Source organism: Perognathus longimembris, chromosome 9 (genome assembly GCF_023159225.1).
Source record: "Perognathus longimembris pacificus isolate PPM17 chromosome 9, ASM2315922v1, whole genome shotgun sequence".
In the NCBI taxonomy this organism is placed as follows: domain Eukaryota; kingdom Metazoa; phylum Chordata; class Mammalia; order Rodentia; family Heteromyidae; genus Perognathus; species Perognathus longimembris.
The window spans coordinates 45334704-45359461 of NC_063169.1; the positions used below are offsets into that span (position 1 = coordinate 45334704).

Genomic DNA, 24758 nt, shown 5'->3' on the forward strand with positions numbered 1-24758 from the left:
CTAACAATAGCATAGTGTGTTGGAACCTATCTTGAATTGCCTTTGTTCAGGTAAACTTGGTTTCTTAGTACTCTAATATGTATACTCGAAAATATTCCTTCAAAAATCTTATAAGCAAGAAATGTTTGGTGACCTATGACAAGATTTGCTATTCAATATGATATGGTAAATAATAAATATTTCAACAAATATTGATTTGCTTGAATATTTCAACATATTTTATTGATTATGATGGTATTAACAAATATTAGACATCAACTCACTTCTGGGAGGCAACAGGATATCTCTCCACAGTAATTGAGATCCTGGAATCAAGGAAAACTGTCTTGATTTTAGTCCTATCTTTGTTATTTATAATTCATATCCTCATGAACAAGTTATTGATTTCTTTACACCGTGTTTTCCTCATTTGTAAAATGGGGATAATAGTAGTAATATGCTAGGACTGAATGAAGCTTTGATGAGATTTTTATGCAAGGTATTAAAATAGTGCCCACCACTTCATAATGCTTACTGTTGCTTTTCTTAGATATGCCAATGACCCTGCCTATATTATTTTATTTAAACCTATGTCACCTTTATGGGGTAAATATCTTTATTTTTAATTCATTCAACTCTAAATCCATTTGGGTCACGAACACAATCTGAAACATTATATTGCCCAGTCTCTCAATGTGTTCAACTTTTACCAAATAATCTTTGTACCCAAAATTGCCTGTTCACAAGAGGCTGAGGCAGGGGCTGGGGATATGGCCTAGTGGCTAGAGTGCTTGCCTCGTATACATGAGGCCCTAGGTTTGATTCCCCAGCACCACATATACAGAAAATGGCCAGAAGTGGCGCTGTGGCTCAAGTGGCAGAGTGCTAGCCTTGAGCAAGAAGAAGACAGGGACAGTGCTCAGGCCCTGAGTCCAAGCCCCAGGACTGGCAAAAAAAAAAAAAAAAAGAGAAGAGGCTGAGGCAGGAGGATAGAGTTCAGGGTCAGCCTGAGCTACATAGCAAATTCAAAGTCAGCCTGCTACACAAAGAGGACATACCTGAAAAAAAAAAAAAAGAAAGAAAAAAACAAGGTGAACTTGACATGATCATTTTGTCAGTGAGAGACACAGACCAGTCTGTAGTAATCCCTACGAGTAATAACTCCTAGAACTGATGAGATGAAACACTTCCATTTCCATGGGACTTTTAGAGTGATAATTAGAATTAATTCATATTGAAGGTGATAAGAGCCACATGTGAGTGTTTTTTTTTAAATACCAGATACCCTGTGAAAATACCATCATGTTATTTAATAAGTACAACACATTCACAAGGAAAGTAATGTTATTTTCAGTTTGGATAAGGAATTCGGATACGGAATCTGAATGACAGCATAGTTATGTAACTTTCCCATCTCAGACACCTTAGACATATTAGAACCTGGATTTGGAATGGGAGGGTTTGACTCCAAACCCTGGGATTTTAATTATTACTCTGTACCTTCCCCTTAAATTGATATGCAAAAACAGTCTGTGTGCAAAGTTACAAATAGCAATTATCCTTTTATTTCATATGGTCAAAGAGGTCTTAAAAAGTCAATCTTTAGTTGTATTGCTCATTCCATAGGTGGGCAGAACCTAGGTGCTGGAATTTGAATGTGATTTCTTAATGCCAGAGGCCTCTGAGAATAAGCCTCACAGTATGGCAGATTGGGAGCTGGGGGCTGTGTGCTCATACACAGCAAGTTGTCTTTGTTTTGCTTTCAACATGAGGGATTCTGTAAAAGTCACACAGCATGATTTTTTATAGCACTGTAGAATTTTCCCACAAGCAAGGAAAATTCAGTTCACATACAGAACCATTCAAACATATTATTGTACTCCATGTTCATTTGTATCCAGTAATCTCAGTACTTTCTAAAGAAAAGTTTCAGGACCCATGTCCTTGTTTCTGGATCTATATTTTTTAGGTGTTGTTTGAGAGGACAAATCACAAGAAATACCTCCCTTAAACGATTTTTGTTGTCTCATGAGCATTATAATTACTTGTTTACGTGAATGTGTCTTATTCACTTAACCATTTTTTTCAAGTGTATTAGTACATTATTACTTGAAGAAGATATCTAATGAAATTAGGGAGAAAGTGAATAGTCGGATAACTTGTACTTCAGCTATCCTAGCAATCCCTGTTAAAGCATCATGCTCTCAAGTGGCATGTGCAGAAGAGTGTGTCAGCCTCCACTGGCCTGGCTTATTCTGCAGGTAGGCAGCTGGGCACCATTCCTGCTATCCTTGAATTCTCCCATGATACCTCAGAGATACTTAACTAACTCTCCTGAGTTAGGATGCAATTGAAAACATATGAATGGATGACTTCAAGATGTAAATTTTTTCAAGCTTATCCTTTTCATTGAATGTTTACAAAAATCAAATGTAATTTGTTTAAAATATATGCATTAAGTGAAAAGATATTGTAAATACACCCATGAAAGCAGCAGAACATTCTGATGCATTTGAATTGACTCAAAGGAATCATTGCTTCCTCAAGGAAAGATGCATTTTAAATAGTTGCTCACAGTGTGAATTCTTTGTGAATTTGCATTTTAATGGAGAGGAAGAGAAATTCCCAGAATAAAGCCACAAATCTACAAGCATGTCCTTACTCACTAACATATTACTACTTTTTCAAAGGGCAAAAATGCAGCACTGCCCAGAGCCCGTGGTTCATGGGAGTAATCATAGCTACTAGGAGACTGAGATCTGAAGATCATGAAACCAGCACCGGCAGGAAAGCCCCAAAACTCTTATCTCCAACTAAATACTAAATACCAGAATGTGGAGCAAGTGGTAGAGTGCCAGCCTTGAACCAAAAAGCTAAGATGACAATGCTCATTTCCTGTGTTCAAGCCCCAGCATTCCTCTCCTCTCCTCTCCCCTCCCCTCCCCTCCCTTCCCCCTCTTCTCTTCTCTCTCTCTCTCTCTGTCTCTCTCTCTCTCTCTCTCTTACAAGTGGTGTCACTTTACTATAACCAGAAAGTATACTATATACTGAAAAGTACGTAGATGCTATAAATTGTCTCCAGTTATCTTTGGTTATCTGTTTCTTACACAAATTACATATTCCCTGATATATATTGAAAACATGAATCCTCTTCAACCCTTTGGCAATTTGAAAACATTTTTTTCTTTCAATGGCAAAATATTTTTTGTTGGTTTTTTGGACATTGAATAGCAAGAACCCCTTGCCCTTGTCCTTGTTTGGGATGATGGAAGCTATTTGAAAGAAAAGGGTAGCTTGCCATGAGGGGAGTGGGAGGTGGGAGTCTCTTCAGTTTTCGTAGTTTCTTTGTCTCTAGATGAATGAGCTCAAAGCAGCAAAAAAAAATAAAAGCTAAAACCCTATTGTCTATACATACTTAATGTCAATAGACATCTCATATTGTCACATTTGTTATCTATAAATGTTCCTAATATTTCTCCATAAAGAAGATAGGGAAAGATGATTTATCTTACTCAGTTATGAGAGGAATGTGTAGTCCTGTCCCTGTCTTTTCTTCTAATGCCCTAGGCCTCCCACGGGAACTTCCAAGGTAGCCATGCTATTTCAAATGATTGACAGGCTCTTACCAGCACCATGTGACAGAAAAGGCTGTTTGAAGGCTGTGAATTAAACTGATAACAGTTTGATGAGGAAAGGAAGAAAGGCTTACAAATTCATTGCTTTTGAAATTTTTACTTTCATCAGCCCATCACAGAAAGAAATGCTTGCCCCAAAGAGTAGGGAGATTTGAGAGTTTATTAACTGTCATTACTAAAGAGCAAGATTGGGAGAAGGAAATGACGTTTTATTTTAAAACTAAATGGGCCTTTTGGAGAAATGAGTGGTAAAAGCTATAGTCTGTAACACTAATCAGAAAAGAGGAGTTTCTAGGGAGGAGATTTTTGACAATTGAGTTCCTTTGGGCTAAGGATTGCTTTCAGGCAGATATGGGATTTCAGCCACGGAAATACCATCCACTCAAAGGAATTCTTAAGCCAGAGTGGCATATTTGGGGGTAGCCTATCCTGATTGCTTTCCAAACTCAACACTTGCTCACTTTTTATTGACTATATGAAAAGCATCACTGACATAAATGCATAGCTATTGTTGAACTCCTGTTTATCTGCATGATTCCAACCATTTATAAGAGGCTCCATCAGGTCACTGTGGCCCATTCTCAACAATACCCTCCCTCAAAAAAGGAAGCACATTCTTAGGATTAGGGTGTGCATTATTGCTCAGATAGTTTAAAGAATGTATAGAAATAACTGGTCACTTAGAATTTTTGTGAAATGTGATTTTTGCAGAAGCTATGAGAGGGCTGTCTGTTTATTGGAAAGCAAGTAATTTCCTTGTGACATGATTGACACTTACACTTTGTAGATTGTTCTATACAGGGGAGAACCCTGGGCTGGGAATATGGACTAGTGGTAGAGTGCTTGCCTTGTATACATAAAGCCCTGGGTTTGATTCCTCAGCACCACATATATAGAAAAAGCCAGAAGTGGCGCTTTGGCTCAAGAGGTTAGAGTGCTAGCCTTGAGCAAAAGGAAGCCAGGGACAGTGCTCAGGCCCTGAGGTCCCCAGGACTGGCAAAAAAAAAAAAAAATCAAGAGAGAATCTTGAGACATTGGAAAATATTTCAGCATTGTGGTCATTACTTTTTGTTTCTGGGACAGAATAGCTGCGGGAGACAACTGAAAAGGAGGAAAGTTTTAGCTCGGCTCGTCATTTCAGAAATTTCAGTCCACGGACTGCTGAACATTGTTCCTAGACCTGGGACAAGGCAGAAACATGACAAAGGGCTTAGTGAAGGAAAGCTGCTCACCTCATAGCAGCCAAGAGGCAGAGGGAATAAGGAGAAGGCTAGGGACAAAATATACATTGAAGATACATCCTCAGTGATTTACGTCTTCCAACCAAACCCCACTTCTAAATTAGCCATTCCATATTAACTCATCAGTAGATTAATCAGCTGATGAAGTTAGTACCCAAACGATACAATTACTACTCCAATAGTGCCACTAGCTGGGGACCAAACCTCTAATTCATAAGCCTTTATGAGGAGACACTTCATAGCAAGCTATAATGCCATAGGAAATTTATGAACCTTCTATTCCCAAATACACAGTCATACATACTGGAAAAGTAAATCTTGTGTTTAAAGAAAAGAACGGGGTTGAATACCAGTAAACAGAAGTAAATCAGACATGTTAAAAGATACTCAGACGTATATTTGAAAAGAATCTGAGTCACACTGTCTTTTTTTTCTATGTTGATTTACATGTATTTAATCATGAAGTTACTGCTTTCTTTCCTTAGTAGATAAGGGGAAATACATCAATGATATCAAGCCCTAACATTTTATATCTTATCCTAAATCTTTCAGTTACATGCAAATCCAACTTATGGCCTTTGTTAGTGATGGGAAACTTTGTTTATAACTAGCTTCATCCCGTTTTAGATACTCACCATTACCCTGGCTTATTTGCAGTGAGAGAAGGATTCACAATTCACAAAAGTACAGCAACAACTGCATTTTGAAGATTTGACCTCAGAAACACAAAGAACTCAGCATCAGTGAATTCTGTTGGGCTTTCCCCACAGGGCTCTCCCCAGACGGACTGGAGACCCTTTCCCTTTGGATGGTGCCATGAGCCCCACTGCCAGAGGTGTTCTCTCCTCTCAGGACCCTGGTTTCTTATACAGTGCCTGGCTTCTCATTTGGCAGCAATGACCTCTGTCTTCAGATTGTTGTCTGTTCTTTTTAACCCTTCCCCAAGTTTAAAAGCAAACAAATGTTTCATTGTAATCGGATCTGTCTTATGTGCTAGAGATATATGAGTCCCATGTAATTGCTTTGAATTTAGGGCCATTCAATCTGGAGAAACCGATCAGTATTCACTTGCTTTCCTTTTTGCTCTTTCCCTCATTCCTTTCTTCATTCCTCTCTTCCTCTCTCTGCCCCTCTACATTCCAAATGCCAGGGCAGTCCACATTTTTGCTGACTATTGGTATCACTTGGTTGGTTCATACACACACACACACACACACACACACACACACATCATATATATATATATATATATATATATATATATATATAACTTATCTTAGGTATGCCTGGTGTTGTTGCTCACACACAAAATGGTGAAAATGGGGCTGCATGTAGGTTGATGTAGGTAAGGCATGTGAGATCCTCAGGATGGTGTTTGGGTACTAATATAGCAATAAAAAAGAAAAGTGATTTCTTTATTAAGTTCTCATGAAATCTGCACTGAACAGCCTCTGTGCCAGGCTCTGAAGTGGGAGGTGGGGAACAGATGTGACCACATCAAAATCCTTCCTTGATGAGCTTACTCTCCTATTTTTGTTGTAGCAGTTAGGGGGTCAAGCTTGCTTTGCTATTTAAATATATTCTCTTACCAGAAAATTCTTTGGATTTTCATACACTACCTACAACAAAACTAAAAATAACTTTCTGGAGCTAAGGAAAGATAAGTAGGTAGAAAGAAATACATTATTTACTGGAATTTGGACATCTAGCCCACATGCAAAGTTCTTTCTGAGCATGAATATATCACTTCTTGGCCATTTGGTTAAAGATCAGGTATAGTATGTGAGACATCAATGTTACCTATTAAATCACACTGCAAGTTTGTTAACAGAACAGTGAGGAAGAGCAGGCATATTAAATGTTTTGCTCACATTTCATTAGGTCTCTCCTAACAGTTTAATCAATCAAGAGGAGGAAATGCCAGCAGTGTTTATCTTTTCAATTTGCTGATTTTTTTTTCTGGTCTCTATGGCTTGGATATGATAATTGTGCAGGCTTGCAGAAGGAGTGCATAGTCTATGGAGAAAAGTGCATGTTCTGGGCTCCAGGACTTGAACATCCTGGTGTCTGTTGCTTAGCAGCATGCTGGGGTCTCTGTAAATTCTGAGAAGTCCCTAATGGTAAACAGAGAGCTCAGCTGTGCTGAAATTAGATGATGTTTCAAAAACAAATGAAGGCACAAATGAAAACGTTTAATATGTACAGTTGTATGTGTATGCAAACATTTGTGTAGGTGTATATTATATATACATATATACTTAAGGCTTTTATTCTGCCTTTGTTTTTTTAATCAAACGATTTCATTTTATACAATGTATAATTATTTGTTTCTTTTTCTTATATCTACCAAATAACCTCTGTGAGGGAAGGCAGGAAATTAAATGCTCAGTGCCTAGAATAGTGTCTGGTGGATGGGAGATAACTATAAATGTTTCCTGGGAAAGCAATGCATGAATTGATTAGTGAATGAGTGATGTTCAGTGGATGTAGCAGCTTATATAACTCTGGCAGAAGGTAACAGGAGACAGACCTTTCAGTTTTTTGAGAAATGAATTCTATCTTAAAATGCTTATCATAACTTCTTATAAGAACTCCTAAATTGAAAGAAGTGCTGGAGTGATACAGACAATGCTCAGTATTCTACTGCCACTGCTAAATGGAAAGAGAGAGAAGAGAGAAAGAGGAGAGAGAGACAGACAGACAGAGACAGAGAGACAGAGACCGAGACCGAGACAGAGACAAAGAGTGCACCTGAGATCTCTGGGGACTGAAACAAGAAACCTAAGAGATGCTTCTAAAGCTATTTTTCCAGGCAAAAACTACAGGCCAACTCCAAGTTTTCCTTATCACTAGTAAATTCTGCCTTGCTTGTTTAAATTTTTGTGTTATTGGAGTTTTAGAGCTGAAAAGAAGTCACTGCATAGCTAGTAGATATTTTCCAAATGAATAGGTATTTAGATTTTTCCTTCATCTTTATGAAACAAACTCCAAGGAAACTCAGTGACTATAGTATGAAATGTACAAAGGAACCATGTGGTTTGGCTGTCCATGTTTTCCTGGTTATCTTGGTTGTAGAGGTTCTATTATAGCAGTGGATTAATGGAGGGAGAGGACCCAGACTTACAAGGAGTGTGAATTGTCTGATAGATGATTTTCAGTGCAGTTGAAAACTTTGGAAACACCTGTTAAAATTATTTCAACCAGACACATCAGTTTCATGGCCAGAAATAAAAGCTATGATAATTTAACAGCATATTCTTCTATATTGCACATTTAGCAAAACTGTTTTACTTAACTACTTTTTGCAGAGTTCTATGAAGAAACATGTTTATATTCTGCATGCTGTAAGAAGTTGTTGGATTAAACTTGTAAAAATGCTGTTTCCTTCCCTGAATGGGCCAGCTACCAAGCCCTCACTGATAGTCTGCTAGAGTTTGAAATAATGATGATTATGTATCCATTTATCTCCAAATTTCACTGACCTTTCAATGGACCATATTTTTAACTTTGTTAATAATTTTTCATCAGGATAAAATAGCCTACAGAAATATCACAATATGTGGGCATTCTTTCAGCCTCATAGAACTCAGAGTAGATTCCATAAAATGAATATATGAGCTATTAGCTTATGGTAATACCAACTCATTTTCAACAGTAAGGTGTCAAGAAAGTCTTAATACAAATAGATGTAATAATTCCCCTAATCTGCTGGATTTTTTAGGTATTAGGTAGATCACTATTCAACTGTCTCTGGGATGGAACACCTACCGTAAAACCTACTAATTCCTTCGCCCTTAGAAGTATTATTCATCCACACTGTGAAAAAGTACATTCTTTGTCAGAGTTGTTGGCTCTGTTATCATTGAGTATTTACAAACCTATCTCTGCTTTCCAAAGTTAGAGAGTTGGCTGAGGTGGTTTCTGTCTACCTCATTTTGATCTCTTTAGTCTCATTTATGTTACTCCTAGTGATCTTCCAACTACTACATTGTAAACAGTCATTTGTTCAGCTCCCAACGAGTTTTGAACCTGTTTTCTACCCTTAAGGAGCAGTGTTTTAATCTTGAGTTGGAAGGGAACTCAACATTTTGTGAACGAAAACAGTCAGGCCATTGCCATAGGCTAGTTTGCCAGTGGTAGCACTAGAAGAACTGGGTGTATCCTCACTGAGGGTCCAGTGGTCCTTTCTCTTCATGAACAACCCCATATGTCATAGTCTGCAGCGTACTAGTCACTTCATGTCTTGTTGAAGAAGACTATTTGAGGACTTATTTCAAATATCAAATATTAACATTTACAGACTCAAAATGGTAGAAAACTCTAATTTGCTATATTGCCCTGCCCTTCTTACTTTTAAAAGAACGTTTGGACAGTATGACATACAGATTGTATTATTAACTGACATATGCATTTAGTTAATACAGTTCTCAATGTCATATTTAAGCAACTGTTTCTAAATGATCAGCATTTCCAAGTACTTAATTTTTTTTTGTAAATCTTTATGTTCAATATGTAACTATAATGAATTTATTTATTTTTGGTTCCCTGACCAGGAACCGAATATAATGAATTTATTTAACTTTTTCTTTACTGTTTCAATATCACTAACAAATTAAGATTCCCACTTAAAATCACAAGCTTAAATTAATTACCTAATTAAATATTTTAAATTATAATTATAAGTAATGATCTCTCTATAGGCCAGATTCACTCACACATAGTGTAAAACACTGAATATGTAATACTTTTCAACAGCAACCCTATTTCTTTGGTTTTGATTCATTTCTTTCTTCCATAATTATCTACATTATTTGTGTACCAGGTAATCAGTACTTAGAGAAACACTAACAAATAAAATGAAAAATTCTGGCTTTATGAAGCTTAACATGTTAGAGAAGAAGCAAAGTGAATGAAAAGATAGCAAACCATGTAGTATACCAGTTTTTGGTAAAGAGTGGGAAGATAAAGGTGATAAATAAGGATAGGAATTGTATACGGGAGAGTAGTAGAGTAGTGGTTCTCGATGCCTCCAGTTCTTTCTAGTGAAGACTTTATCAGTTAATTGAGGTTATTTTCCAAGAGAGCTTGCTATTTTGTGTAACCTGAGGTTCCCACCAGTCTAGGTTCCCACCAGTATATTATCTGAGTGTACAATTGCTCTGTCCCAACTCCATGACTTCTAAAGAGAAAATGAAAGCCCTCACATCACTTCAGTGGGTGCTATATATGTTTTTACTCTTCCAATACCCAAGTCAAAGTCCTGTGTATATCAGCCTTGATGTAGCCCTGAGAGCCACCAAATACCTCCATTTTCCTTTGATTTTTTAAATAATGCTACACAGGCTGGACTTTATTTCTGTATCCTATAAATGCTACTTCATCACACAGCGTTGTAAGCTAGAGTGGTTTATGGGGAGAAGGTGGGAGGGAGGGAAGGAAAGAGGTGCAGGCTTGTACTGTTACAGTTTCAAAGAAAAATTTATTTGGAAGTGAGTAATTTTCCAGATTACCTACTACCTGCTGTGCTTAATTGGACACAGTTAATGCTGCATGTGGTTTATGATGTCTTTTGAAATTGGTGCTGGAGAGGGAAGCCAGAACCTCACACATGCGGAGCACATGTTCCATCACGGAGCCACATGTCCAGCCTAGCACCTTTTTTTTTCTTTGGAGAAAAAACGTGACTTTACCTTTGTAGGTCCTGATACATATGTACTTGCAAATACAATGTACTACATGATTTTTCAATCCACATGTACTATATGTTTAACAATTAGTACATAGATAGGATAGTTCTAGCAGAAGATCACAATAGCTCAACAGCTACGTATATATGAACACATAAGATGATGCTAAGTGAAATGAACTCCAAGTTATAGAAATAAGTGGTTTATCATTGTTGTTATTTTCAGTGTACCATGTGAAATTATGCCTTTTCCTTTTGTTTTTCTTTTCCATGGTTTTACCCCTGATATCACTGTGACTGAGTTTGGTACCCTGGGTATTGTATATACATTTATTGGAACTAGGGAAGGGAAGGGGAACACTAAAATGAGAGACAAAGGGCAAAAGATCAACCAATGCAACAGCAATACTTACAAAACTATGTGCTGTAAACCAACTGTACAACTTGGGGGAGGGAAGTAATTGGGGAAGGGGGAAGGTGGGAGAAAAATGAAGGAGGAGGTAACAAGTTTGATAAGAAATGTACTCACTGCCTTATGTATGAAACTGTAACCCCTCTGTACATCACTTTGACAACAAATAAATTTTAAAAAAGAATTCAGCTGTTTCTTGATCAAAGAACACTGTTAATTACCCTAATCTGAGGATTTCACCTTCCATGAGGAAAAGTAAAGTGGAACTGTTTAACATCCGTGTAAACCACTTGTTTCCTGGTCCTTTTTAATGATCTATGGAGGCATAAAAAATGTTTTCTATTTACTTGCTCAGAGTACTTTTAAATAAATGAACACAATCCCACCAGCCTCCTGTTCTGAGGGCCCAGAGTAGGAGCCAAATGACTTGCTATTACCATAATAGCCCTTTGTAACTGTTAAATGCCTTTCAATACATGTAATTGTGAGAATTTACAGTATTTTCTGGTGCTGTGCAGATTACAAACTGGAACTGGAAGGGGAGGAAATGATGATTAATTATAACCTTAGAAGTGAGATTCAATCCCACTGTGTAATTTTTCTCGTTAAGATTTGGAAAAAGTGCAAATATTATGACAATGAACCCAGTGAAATATCTATCTATCTATCTATCTATCTATCTATCTATCTATCTATCTATCTGATGTCTTAACTAATTTATTTACTGTGGCAATTAACTTATAGTAATTGAATAGTAAATCTGATATGATTTAAATGATTAACACAGGGAATCATCCTAAAATCAGATTTCTGAAAGATCAAGAAATGAGACAAAAAATTACCTTTTTAGGATTTAGGAATGACCAAGAGAATTGAATACTTTCAAGAATGAAGAATCATGTAGAACAATATTCAATAAAGAACTAAGAAAGTTGAGGAGTTCAACAATGGTTTCAAAAGTGATATGAACTATTTATACACTGTTTCTTAGAATAAAGAGAAAGGAAACCAAAGTAAGACTTCACCAACAATGTCGGGGTTTTTAGCGCCCCCCCCCTTCCCCTGACCTGCGGGAGAGAAGGGGAAGGCATGCCCCAAACAGAGGAGCCAAGAAAGGAAAGGGTCGACAGACTGCCCACACCCAGCCCTCCCTCACCTGAGGACAATCAGACACCCGTATCTGGGAGACAAGTCAGCGCAAAATCTTGTTTATTGAGCACATGTAACTTATAAGGCATAAGAGCCAATCAAATAAGGGGACGGGTGTACATGCACCTATCTAGGGACTGTAAGGGGAGGCATGAGCTGTCTGTAAGGGCGGAAGCGCTGGGACCAATCCTAGAGGCGGCCAGATTTTTTGTCACAGCCCACAGAACCGCCTCTGGGTTCAGCATCAGGCGCCATCTTAGCCACATGTGGCCCAGGACTGAGAAACAGGCAGGGCCAGCTAGTCGACTTCCTCTTTCTGATCCAGGTGTGTCCCACACAACAATATCAATATTAAATGCTGTACTGATAATGAAGCTGAGTGTTTAATCCCAGTGCTGAAGTATGTATTGTTGTATAATAAAAATTTGTACCCTACTTTGTTGGAAATGAACTTTACAAATTGGGGAGGTAGGGGATAAGTGAAAGAAAATGAGGGAGGGAGTAATACTGTTCAAAAGAAATGTGCTCATTACCCCTCTATAATGATGACTCATGTCAATCTATGTGGTCACAAATATTGATGAAGAGCTTTAGTGTGCTAGGCAATGTCTAGATTCTGTGGGTACAATGATGAACTAGAATGGATGGTAGAAGATGTCAACACAGGTAACTGTAGAAATTCAGGCTTTCTCCATGTTACCTGGGTACTGAATGAGCCATAGATCTTAGGAAGTTTCTTTCTTCTCCTAGGATTTTCCTTTAGAACTGGAAGAGTTAGTACTAGTTGCTGCACTGATTTCAGTAACTGAGGAGTATCTGGAACATTAAGATGATTCTAGAGCACCTGAACTTGATATAGAAAGTTTCTATGGACTATCTTTTCCCATATATCTCCTATCAGTCTCATTCCTATGGGGCAATTAGTATGGTCAAGGCTGTCTCAAAGACACCTCCTGTTTCAGCAGAACTTGCCCAAAGCTGTACTTTATAGAAACCAGTCACTAAGAGGACAGGTAGGCTTGTATGCTGAGTATAAATTTAATCTGTAAATGAGTGTAGTTTGGCTGGGCATTTTGCAAACCCTCTTAACCTGGATCAGTACCTTCCCCAAGATGGATGCACTTACATCAAGAGCACCCAGAGGCCTTAGGGAGATATAAGATATATAGCTGCTGGAGAAGCACACAGCATGGTGTTGTTTTTCATGATGTACAAGGACAAGCTGCCTTTCCCAGGAGTCGTGAGCTGAAGTCGTGAGCCAAGTGTCGTGGGAGTTGTGTTTTTTTAGGGCACACAAGGTGCAGATGAGTGGTTACCCCTCTAATAGTAGCAGAGGAGTGTTGAGGGGGTGGTTGTTGAGAGCTGGTTGAAGGTAGAAAAGGAGGGAAGTTGCCATCTGGCTGTGTGATGATGTTCCACGCCCTGGGTAGAGATTCTTAAAGTAGCCTTTACTTCTGGAGTAAACTGTATGTCAGACAGTAAATCAACTTGATTGAGAAAAGCCGAGGACCTCAGGATGTTAGGAGTCTTGGACTGGCTATTGGAGTTCAAGATCCTACCAACTTCCAGGCTTTGGAGCACCTGAACAGTGGCTAAGTATGCATTGCCATACAGAACTTTAATTTCCAGAAGACAGCTACATATGAGTAATGGTACCTGCATTTCACAGGTGAGTAAATGGAGACCTAGAGAAATCTCCTCTTTTGAGGAGTTTCCAATATAACCAGTATGTATATAACAAATAGAAATGAAAAGAACATAGCAATGAAAAGGATATTAGGAGAACACCATTAAGAGAGCTTGAAGGAAATGAATCAGCCAGCTTTCAGGGTGATTATCCTGAGACATGCCATCAAGAACTCTGCAAGGCTGAGGTTGGAGCCAAGTTAGTAGTGAGAAGTGGCAGGAAATAAATATTTGAAAGAAGCATATGTAGATGAAGAGAGCTCAGGGACGGTCCCTGAATAGAAGCAATGACATAGTTGATATTTTCTGGGTGACTCCACTGAAAGAGATGAAGGAAGTACTTTTAATAAAAATGAACAAAGCATCATTGGATTTGTACAAGAACAAATTTGGAAAACATTTATAAAACCCGTGAAATTGACTAGTATGTAACTAGAAGACAGGAGAGCTGATTGAAAGAACTGGAAGGAACCTGCCATTAGCAATCTTCTCTCTGCAAAGCCCAGTTCCTGGCAACTTGATTGACACTCATGCTGATTCGTTCTAACTAGATAATGATAGTGATGAGGAATGTGCAACAAGAGCTAATCAAAAAGTCAAAGTACTAAATTATTATTATAGTAATACCAGAAAGCTTTTTGGGGAGAAATGGGGACTGCCTGTCATTCAAGCCCTAGTTACAGAGAAAAAAATTCACCCAATGATTTTAAACAAAAAGGATGTACAACAAGCCAAGCTAAATGGCCTAAGAATCATTGTGTGGTAGCAGTAGCATACTTCAGACTTTCATGACCAAAGGCAAAGCTACTCCAAAGAATTGGGATCCCATGTTGCTGCTGCCACAGCTAGTAACTAAGAAGCTATTGGAATTGGCAAGCTGTTGCCACCAGAATCTGTGGCACCAAGCTGCAGCCCCTGCTGTTGGCTACAGACTTGGGCTGTACCTCTTCTATCTGCACTGCAAATGACTGGGCTGCCTCTTGCATTTTGACACTGTGAAGTTAGGGAGAAAATCACCAGGAGCTCAGCCACAGAAAGTCAGACAAAGCCACTACTGCCACACTAGGCTGCGGCAAGAGTAGAAGTTGCTATTATCTCACACATCTCTTTAGAAGGCATCTCTCTCACCAAATCAATGTGAAGTTTGGCCCTCTGGGCATAAGAGGATATGGTGGTTCAGGTAGACATGATGCAGAAAGAATCTCAACTCACATCCTGCACCAGGAAACTGGAAGCAGTGCAGCAATAATGTCTGTGTTTGCAGAGGAGAGATGGTTGGTGTTTTGTTCGAATATAACAAGTACTTGATTTTGTTTGATTATTTATTTATATGAGGCAATTTGGCTTCACATATTTAATCCACTTATTTGTGAAGGGAAAGCAACTACCTATAGAACTACAACTTTGAAAGCAAGAGAAAAAAAAAGGAAGTGAACAGATATTTAATCAAGCCATCTAAATAGCAAAGAAAAGAAAATGGATTCAACCAAATTGGAAATATATGTGTTTTTAAAGGTTTAACAAAAATTAAGGGGCTGGGGATATGGCCTAGTGGCAAGAGTGCTTGCCTCCCATACATGAAGTTCAATTTCCCAGCACCTCATATGCAGAAAATGGCCAGAAGTGGCGCTGTGGCTCAAGAGGTAGAGTGCTAGCCTTGAGCAAAAAGAAGCCAGGGACAGTACTCAGGCCCTGCGTCCAAGGCCCAGGACTGGCAAAAAATAAATAAATAAAAAATTAAGGACTGTGCATCATTACTATATCAAAATATGAAATGACTAATACCTGTGTGTAGAACAGAGACTGTTGAAATAAGAATAGGAATTGAAATTAGGGACTTATCTTTGCTAGGCAAGTGCTATATCATTTGAACCATTCCCTCAGTCTTTTTTTTTTTTTTTTTTAGTTTATTTTCAGATAGAATCTCAAACTTTTGTTCAGGTTAATATCTCAACTAGCTAACCTTATAAACATGTAATACCGAGTTAGGCTACAACCAAAATCCTTTAAGCAGCATATATTTAGAGTTGGAAGAGAAAAAGCACAGGTAAAAAAATACACAAGACAAAGAAAAAACACAAGTAGAAATAATTTATATTGAAAAGAGACATAAGATTAAAAAGAGGTACGGTCTATAAAGTAGTAAGCTTATTTGATCACAATGACAGGAAGAGCTGGTCATTAATCACCTTTTATAGTGATACATTTAAATTAGTAAGTATTCAGTAAGAGCAGGGAAACCTTGACGACTCAATTCGCAAACCAATTTCATCAAGTTTCTATTGTAAAATGCCAGATTCTATGTCCTTCCTTTAGTTTCCTTAACATGAAACACAGGAAAATTAGTTGAAACAGATCAAATAACAGCTTAAAAAATTCCAAGAGCTTTCATAGACTACATTCCATAATTATTGCGGGCTAAAGTAGAAATAAATATTAAAATACAACTAAATTTTTTTTAACAATTTAGAAATTTAGAAACACAATTGGTCCCATCAAAAAATCAAACTGAATTGTGGAACCATGTAGAAAATAATGAACAGGAAAGTACTTCACAATCTTTGAGACACAGAAAGATTGTAGACAGTAAAAGTTAATACTTAAGAAGCCAGTAATAAGATGAGTATCATTTGATGATGCAGATAGATTGAGACACTCTCTAATAAACAAAAAGCAAAAAAGCTAGTGGTAAAAAGTACAATAAAAGACAAATTTAAAATAGTGAAAGCAAAGAGTTGTGAAAATAAGAAGCAAAAAGAAAAATAGTAGAAATCAGAGATAATTTAAAGTTATTTTTTGAAGATTAAGTCCCTTTCAAACCTGTTTCAAAAAAAGAAAGAAATGTTAAAATACAGAAGAAATAGAAGCTTAAAAATATTGTGTAAAAAGTTTGGGGAAAATAAAAATTTAAATCTAGAGCCAAAGACCTACAACTTTTTTTTTTTCTGCAAAGATCAGAGAGTAAATATTTTAGGCTTTTGGGACATAGTCTCTGTTGAGTGGAGTAGGCTCCACTCTGTCAGTATAGTATAAGAGCAGCTTGTAGACATTAGAAAAGCAAATAGGTGTGGTTGCATAAATGTAACATTTTTTAACAGAAGGATAATGACAGCATGTTGGATTTTGCCAACACAAAGGCCTTAGCAGAACTCTGAGACAGAGGAAATGTAGCAAAATATAAACAAACAAAACCGCTCTGAGGAGAATTTGAGACGTGAGAAGACTAATTGATAACTATATTATTGTAGTCAAATTTGAAGCCAAATAAAGTTTGGAATTGGATTTAGTGTTCTTTATTCACCAAAGGGGAATTCATTATAAGAATGGATAAAGCACTGTGATAAATACAGCTGGAAGGTATTTGCTCTGGTCTGTTAGTGTGTGTCATAAAGTCATATTCATCAAAACAGCATACCAGAGATAAATGTGCATAATAGAGTACAGAGACCGTGAATTTTGCTGGACTTCAGTGCATGCAATCCAGTGGGAAAGAGGACTTACTTAATAATTGAGTGTTTGCTTAAAAAATACAGTTTGATTTTTATCATATGTTTTATTAAATTAATTTTAAGTGGACTAAAATATTATGTATAAAAATAAACAAGATAAGTATGAATGGAAAAATGAGATGATCATATATAATATAGTAATTGAGTAAGAGTGTTTCAGACAAGAAGTATGGGGAATGCAGGTGGAAGTGTGAATTGTGATTATTTATTTGGAAAACTATTGGGCAGCATCTATTAACTTAAATTTTTTCTCTTGGAATTTTCAGAAAATTAAAAGTACATTTTGTAATAATACATGCAGAAAGATTGTTCACTGTATTGCTGATCATAGTAAGCACACCATTCACAAGGGAGAAAAATTTAAATTAGAAAATCTACCAAAAGGGCAGTATGTGAAAATAAGGAAATATGTGAATGCATGCAAATTTGTTTGTAGTGAAATAGCAGCCATTTAAAAGAATGAGTTACAGCTATAACCTTTGGCATATGCATTCAATAGAAATTGTTAAGTAAGACTAGCAAGATGAGGATGTCTAGAAATGTACTATTTTTGTCAAACACTAGCCAAAAAATCCACCTGTGTGTATAATTATGAAGTTTGTGTATATATACACATGCCTATACGCACATATGTATACACATGCACATATGCACACTGCCAAGAAACAATCCTAATCCCAAACCTGTACTTACTTCCTTGGAGAGATCATGCAGGTAACCATTCTCTTAAGTAGTAGAACAGAAACCAAAGTCAGAGAGCACGATTCAGGGAGCATTTACACTAAGGAATCATTAATAGAGATCTTGATTGGGAAGTTTCCATTGAGAAGATGCCAGGCTTTATGGGCTTTTCTATTAAATAAGAGCCTTCCTCAGTTACCAAAGTACACTGTGCATTCCAACAAAGCTGCAGTTTGGAACAAGTTCCCAACACTGACAAAAGCCATGACTCAAGTGGAAACTTTACAGTGCTGCTCATCTCTGCTAAGATAAGTTCATAGACATGTGGTTCGCCAAGTGGACAGGTGCCTTTTCATCCTTCATTGCTGATTCTTCCTCTCATAGCTGGCATGCTTAGTATGGCTGAAAGTGGCATCACTCCTCACCCCTCACCCATCCTGCTCATTCCCACCTCTACTTTGTTGGAAAGGAATTATACTGATAGTGGCTAAAAATGTAAATACTATATTAAGCCATAAAACTAAATAACAAGTGCTTTGGAATAACCAATATCTTGTGTCATGTTAAGACATCCCTGAATGTATATATGTCATGACTCTAGTAAAACAACATTTCATGAAATATTATCTGCCCTTGTATTTTCCATTCTATTCTACTTTGTTATTATTCTTATTTTTGTGACTTGCTATTATCTGCACCACCACTGGGGCTTGAACTCAGGTCCGCGCCCTGTCTCTCAACTTACTCATCTAGGCTTGGCAATCTATCACATGAGCCATGCAACAAGTGTTAGTTTTTTTAATTATAGATGAGCATCTTGTGGCTTTGTTTGTCCAGGCTGGCTCCACACTCCAACTCCTCAGATCTTAGTCTACTTTATTATTGTTAAGTACTGATCCCAGCCTGCTGACTTGACTTCATAATTCACTAAATAGGGCATAACTTGTTATCTGAAAAAACACCAAACTAAAGGATTTCTATGAAAAACACTTTCTATGATCAGATTTCACTTGGCAGAATGGATAGTTCTCCATGGGATCAAGTCATACTTGGGCCCATGCTGCTTTATTTCATGTCACTAATAGGGCTAGGTTATATGAAAGACATTCTGATTGCCATTTGTTTAAGATAGTTTTAGGTCTACATTAGGCAGAAGCATTACAATACTTCTACAAAATTAGCTTACTCTAGAAGTGAATGACTTCTTAAGGCAATGGTATATGCCATGGGTAGTGTTTTTCTCTACCAGTTGGAGCTGTCATAAGGTCATCTTGGTATAAATAGAAGGCATCTCAGTTGCTTTCACTTCTTCCCTAAGCTTTCTTGGATTCACTTTGTAACTTAGACTTTAAAATAACATGCTCAACTTTAAAAAAGAATTTTTCCTATGCTGAAATAACAGTTGTGTATATTATTTTGTAATAATTACCATCCTTATGAAGCTTGACTAATTGAGCTCAGAAGTGTGCTCTGTGGATCAGAAGCACAAAGGCAACTGATGTGCAGGACTTTAAAGTAGAAAATGTTTGAAAACCTGCTTCATATCTTTGACCTCAAAGGAAAATGATATTATATTTAACTGTATTATGAACAAAGAATATCAAACAGAAGGTGGAAAATAAACCTGACCGGTAGCATCTTTTATCATAGATCTAAATAAGGAAACATTTTCAGATGTTCACTTGAAAATCAAGGCTGCTACATCCTGTCATTAATTTTATTTTATTAATCTAACTTATTTTTTCCTGATGATTAACATCAGTGCCTTTGATTTTATGGATTTTGTCCAAAGACAATTCATCACATGGGCAAAGAGCAGAGATGAGTCTTGGCAGCCTCCCTCTGCTTAGTACTTTTCCATGAGCTTCCTTTCACCAAGCCCATTGTTATTTTCTGTTCGCTCTGAAGTTGTTCCAAATCTGATGGTGTAGAAACTTGATTTTATTTCCTGACTATATAAATAGTTATAGTAAATTGAGCCATTTTGCTTTTAAGTGTGTTTAATATGTACCACACAGGGAAGGATGTAAAGGAAAAGCAGGAGTCACAAATACCTTAAAAGATGACAAAGCACAGAACAAAAAGTATATAGTAAGATATAAGAAATCAAGTTAATAGTCTTCACACTTTCTTGCCTTTATTAGAGTTCTTCTCCATTGTTGAAGTGTTGCCACTTTCACCTGTAGCTGAAGACAATCACCTCAAAATAGCTGAGAGTAGCAAACATTTTGATGAACTACCTTGCTCATAACTTGAACCATTTCAGCAAACTGTATCTTTATGGATGGTAGGAATGAATATGCCTTTCTTTGTCCAAATGCAAGACAAGCAATACCAAATACTGTCCTTAGTCCTTTACTTCCTGTAATGGGTTTTCTAGGTTATTCTCTGAAAACAGTACTAAACTAGGTAGCAAGTGGGAGTCACTGAAGCAAATCCGTCGTGGGAACGTAAGATGTCTGAGAACCACTGCTGTTCTGTCAGCATGTTTTTAGAGATTTTGTGCACTCAACAGATGGTCCTCCTTCGCTAGACCAAAGGAAACAATATGGGACCATTCATTCTTGTACACGTTTATGTTTTGACTGCAGTAATTTCAATTCTAAGGTTTTATATGGAAACTTAATTGTGTGTGAGTTCAGACTGCATGTGCTATTAAACTGTCATTCTTTGTTGACCTCAGTTATGTTTTAGTGGTGGCTGTTTTTTTCTTTCCTATTGTTCTTTTATTCAAATACTTGGGTTTTTTGTTGTTTTGTTTTGTTTTGGCTTTTTCTTGGGGGTAGTTTATAGTAGGAATTAAACTCAGGGACTTAAGCACTTCTCTATTTCTTAAGCCTTTCCCACCCTCTCTCCCTCTTCCTCTCCCCTCTCTCTTCCTTTGAATACTTGTATTATCTTTAAGTAGTGAGACAAAGGAGTTTCCATTTACCAAAGCAGTTTATGAATACAATGCCTCTTGCTCAATATCTCTCCCCTTTCAACATTCTCACCCACCCCTTCCAACCTACCTCTTCCCTCACTTTTCTTAATTTTATGTTGTTAATTTTTAAATAAACTTTAGGTTATTTGTTTAATTATTTTTTTTACCATTTGCTCCTCTCTCTTTTAAAACAGAGTTTCAAGAAGTTACCTGGGTTTGTTGGATCTTGAGATCCTCCTGCCTCCATCTCCCTAGTAGCTGTAATAATTGGCATTTGCCTGACTCAAATTACCTTTAAAAATTCCTAATGGTATTCTTAGTTTCATTTTCTTCTGGATGATTTTTTTTTACATTTAAAAGAAATTTATTGTCAGAGTGTTGTACAGAGGGGTTACAGTTTAATATGTAAGGCAGTGAATATATTTCTTATCAAACTTGTTACCTCCTCCCTGATTTTTCTCCTACCTTCTCCCCTTCTTATTTCCCTCTCCATGAGTTGTGCAGTTTGTTTACACCATATAGTTTTATAAGTATTGCTGTTGCATTGGTTCATCTTTTATCCTTTGTCTTTCCATTCTGATATTCCCTTCCCTTCCCTAGTTCCAATAAATGTGTATATGATACCCAGGGTACCAAAATCAGTTACTGTGACATCTGGGGTAAAACTATGAGGAAGAAAGACAAAGAAAAAGGTATAATTTCACATAGTATGTTGAAAATGACAACAATTTATAAACCACTTATTTCCATAACTTGGAGTTATTTTGCTTAGCATCATCTTACATAGCTATTAACGTACATAGCTATTAATGTACATCGCTATTAATCTATTATGCTCTTCTGCTAGGATTACCCTAGTCATATACAAATTATTTCCAATGAGGGAAACCATAAGTTTATTTTGGGGAGTCTGGCTCACTTCACTTAGTATGATTTTTCTTCCAAGTCCTTCCATTTCCTTATGAAAGGGGCAGTGTCATTCTTTTTAACAGAAGCATAGAATTCATTGTGTCTATATACCAGGTTTTCTTAATCCACTCGTCTAGAGGGGCATCTGGGTTGGTTCCATATTTTAGTGATAGCAAATGAACATAGTTGTGCTGGTGGCTTTACTGTAATCTTTTGGGTAGATGCCCAAAAGTGGGGCTGCTGAGTCATAAGGGAGTCTATGTTTAGCCTTTTGAGGAACCTCCATACAGCTTTCCAGAGTGGTTGAACAAGTTTACACTCCTACCAGCAGTGTAATAGGGTTCCCTTTTGGCCACATCCCCTCCAGCTTTTGTTGTTGTTAGTTTTCTTGATAATGATCATTCTTACTAGGGTGAGGTAGAATCTCAATGTTGTTTTGAATTTCATTTCTTTTATGGCTAGTTATGTTGAGCACTGCTTCATTTGTCCTTCTGGATGATTTTTTTAGGACAATAAATTGCCCTTTGGCATTTGCATCTCTCTGTTGTCTAGCTGCTTGTTATGGTTGTTGAACTTAGGTATGCTTGTCCTTTCCTATACAGGGAAAGATCAAGTGCTCTTCTCCAAGTTCTGTCAAAATATGTTTCAGTGCCTTTCCTTAATTTCAAAGGCAAATGGTAAAGAGTGACTATATGTAAAATTAAGTGAAGGGCGTTCTTTTAAATTTGAAAGAATGCAGAGGAATTTATCTGTTAGCAAGTATAACTTGTTCAGTAGCACAGATGTTCAGGAACAACTGTATTCCCATTTGGCTGGCTTTTCACAAATTCAGTGTGTCAGAATAGAAAAACAGGCTTCAGATATGGAATGTAAGATCAAGTATACATGGGATGTGTTTCCCTATCTTCTGAAGAGATGTGTGAGCAAGATGTGTGAAAAAGAAATATGAGCATTTCGCAGTCCTCAGGTTCTTTAAGCTACCATGACTTTTCCCCTCTACTTCATTGAACACCACCAGACTTGAGATGAATGTGTGTGTGTGTGTGTGTGTGTCCGTGTTAGTGTCTATTTGTGGCATGGTCATGGGACATGCACACAGAGTCTGGGTGCGATCCTTGAGCTTTTTTGCTCCAGGCTAGTGCTCTCCCTTTGGGATCACAGCTCATTTCTGGCTTTTGGGTAGTTAATTGGAGATAAAAGTCTCACTGACTTCAAAAGGCTGGCTTCACACCTCAGATCTCAGCCTCCTGAGAATCTTAGATTATAGTCATGAACCACAGTGCCTGGCTTCTGACTTTTTTCTTTAGAAAAACAAGGTAAATTCAAGATTAAAAAAACAAAAGAGGGCTGGGGATATAGCCTAGTGGCAAGAGTGCCTGCCTCGGATACACGAGGCCCTAGGTTCGATTCCCCAGCACCACATATACAGAAAAACGGCCAGAAGCGGCGCTGTGGCTCAAGTGGCAGAGTGCTAGCCTTGAGCGGGAAGAAGCCAGGGACAGTGCTCAGGCCCTGAGTCCAAGGCCCAGGACTGGCCAAAAAAAACCCAAACAAAACCAAAAGAGCTGGGGCTGAAAATGTGGCTTAGCAGTAGAGTCCTTGCCTAGAATGCATGAAGCCCTGGGTTCAATTCCTCAGCACCACACAAACAGAAAAAACTGGAAGTGGTATTGTGGCTCAAGAAGTCGAGTGCTAGCCTCAAGCAAAAAGAAGCCAGGCACAGTACTTAGGCTCTGAGTCCAAGTGCCAGGACTAGCAAAAAACAAAAAACAATCGTTTGTCTTTTTTACCCTGTGTCTCTCAATTTTGGTATTCCCTTTCAGTTTCCTAGTTCTAATACCAGTATACACGGTTTCCAATGTACTCAGATAAGATACAGTGATAGTGGGGGCACAACCACAGAAAGGGGATACAAGAGGATCATCAAAAACAGAAGCTACAGTTTCACATGGCATGTTGAAAGTAGGTACAACAGTGATACAACAGTCGTTTCCATAACATGGAGTTCATTTTACTTAGCATCATCTTATGTGTTCATAAGGGCATAGCTATTGGGCTCTTGTGATCCTCTGCTGTGACTTGCCTAAACCTGTGCTAATTATTCCCTATGAGGGAGACCATAGAGTCCATGTTTCTTTGGGTCTGGCTCACTTCACTTAGTATAATTTTTTCCAAAAGCAATACTTGCAAAACTGTTTGGTGTAAATGAACTGAACAACTCATGGGCGGGAAAGGGAAAGGGGGAAGAGGGAGAGGGGAATGAGGGAGGAGGTAACAAACCGTACAAGAAATGTATCCAATGCCTAACGTATGAAACTGTAACCTCTCTGTACATCAGTTTGACAATAAAATTTAAAAAAAAAATAAAAATTAAAAGAACACAAACAAAAAACCCAGAGCCACTACTTATTTACATGGTGTAATAGCACATGAGGCTTGTTATTTCAAGGCAGAATCTAAGCAGAATCATAAAAGATTTGAACAAAATTTAAGGAAAGACTTTTGTATCTCTACTGCATAGCCACCAACTTTTCTAATAGCGTCTGTGACTTGCTGCTAGAGAAGAAAAAAATTGTCTTTTCCTGTTGTTTACTCAGGGCCTTTGTTGTCAAACAGGTGTGGGGTGGGGGTGGGAATTGAGGTTGCTTTTGGCTGCAAGTGGAAATTTTTCATTTTCTTCATATACTTAGCTAGGCCTCAGATTGCCAGCCATTTAGCTGTAGGCAATCAACTGCCCTAACAACTCAGGTAATCCTGGTACCTTGAAATTATTTTGAGTCAGTGTGTACCAATCAACATTTTGAAAATGTAGGAAACAAAGTCCCCTGACCCTTGGCCTGATCTCAGTATTTCAGGGCTGGTAACTTAGAAAACAAACTATTACCAGAGGAAGAGACATGGCCATGCAGTTGTGGTGTGACTCAGACTTTCTTTCATGAGGCAAAACC

The 24758-nt window shown here is 37.6% G+C and overlaps 1 protein-coding gene and 1 long non-coding RNA gene across 7 annotated transcripts in view; one reads left to right on the plus strand and one right to left on the minus strand.

Moving 5' to 3' along the window:
* Tpd52l1 (TPD52 like 1) overlaps positions 1-24758 on the plus strand; it is a 77956-nt gene that overhangs the window by 4806 nt on the left and 48392 nt on the right. The gene's annotated exons all lie outside the window — the stretch shown is intronic.
* LOC125357257 lies at positions 888-24538 on the minus strand. Its single transcript, XR_007212099.1, has 3 exons — positions 24217-24538; positions 12534-12537; positions 888-924 (listed from the first exon to the last, which is right to left on the minus strand). It is a non-coding gene; the product is annotated as an uncharacterized LOC125357257 (long non-coding RNA).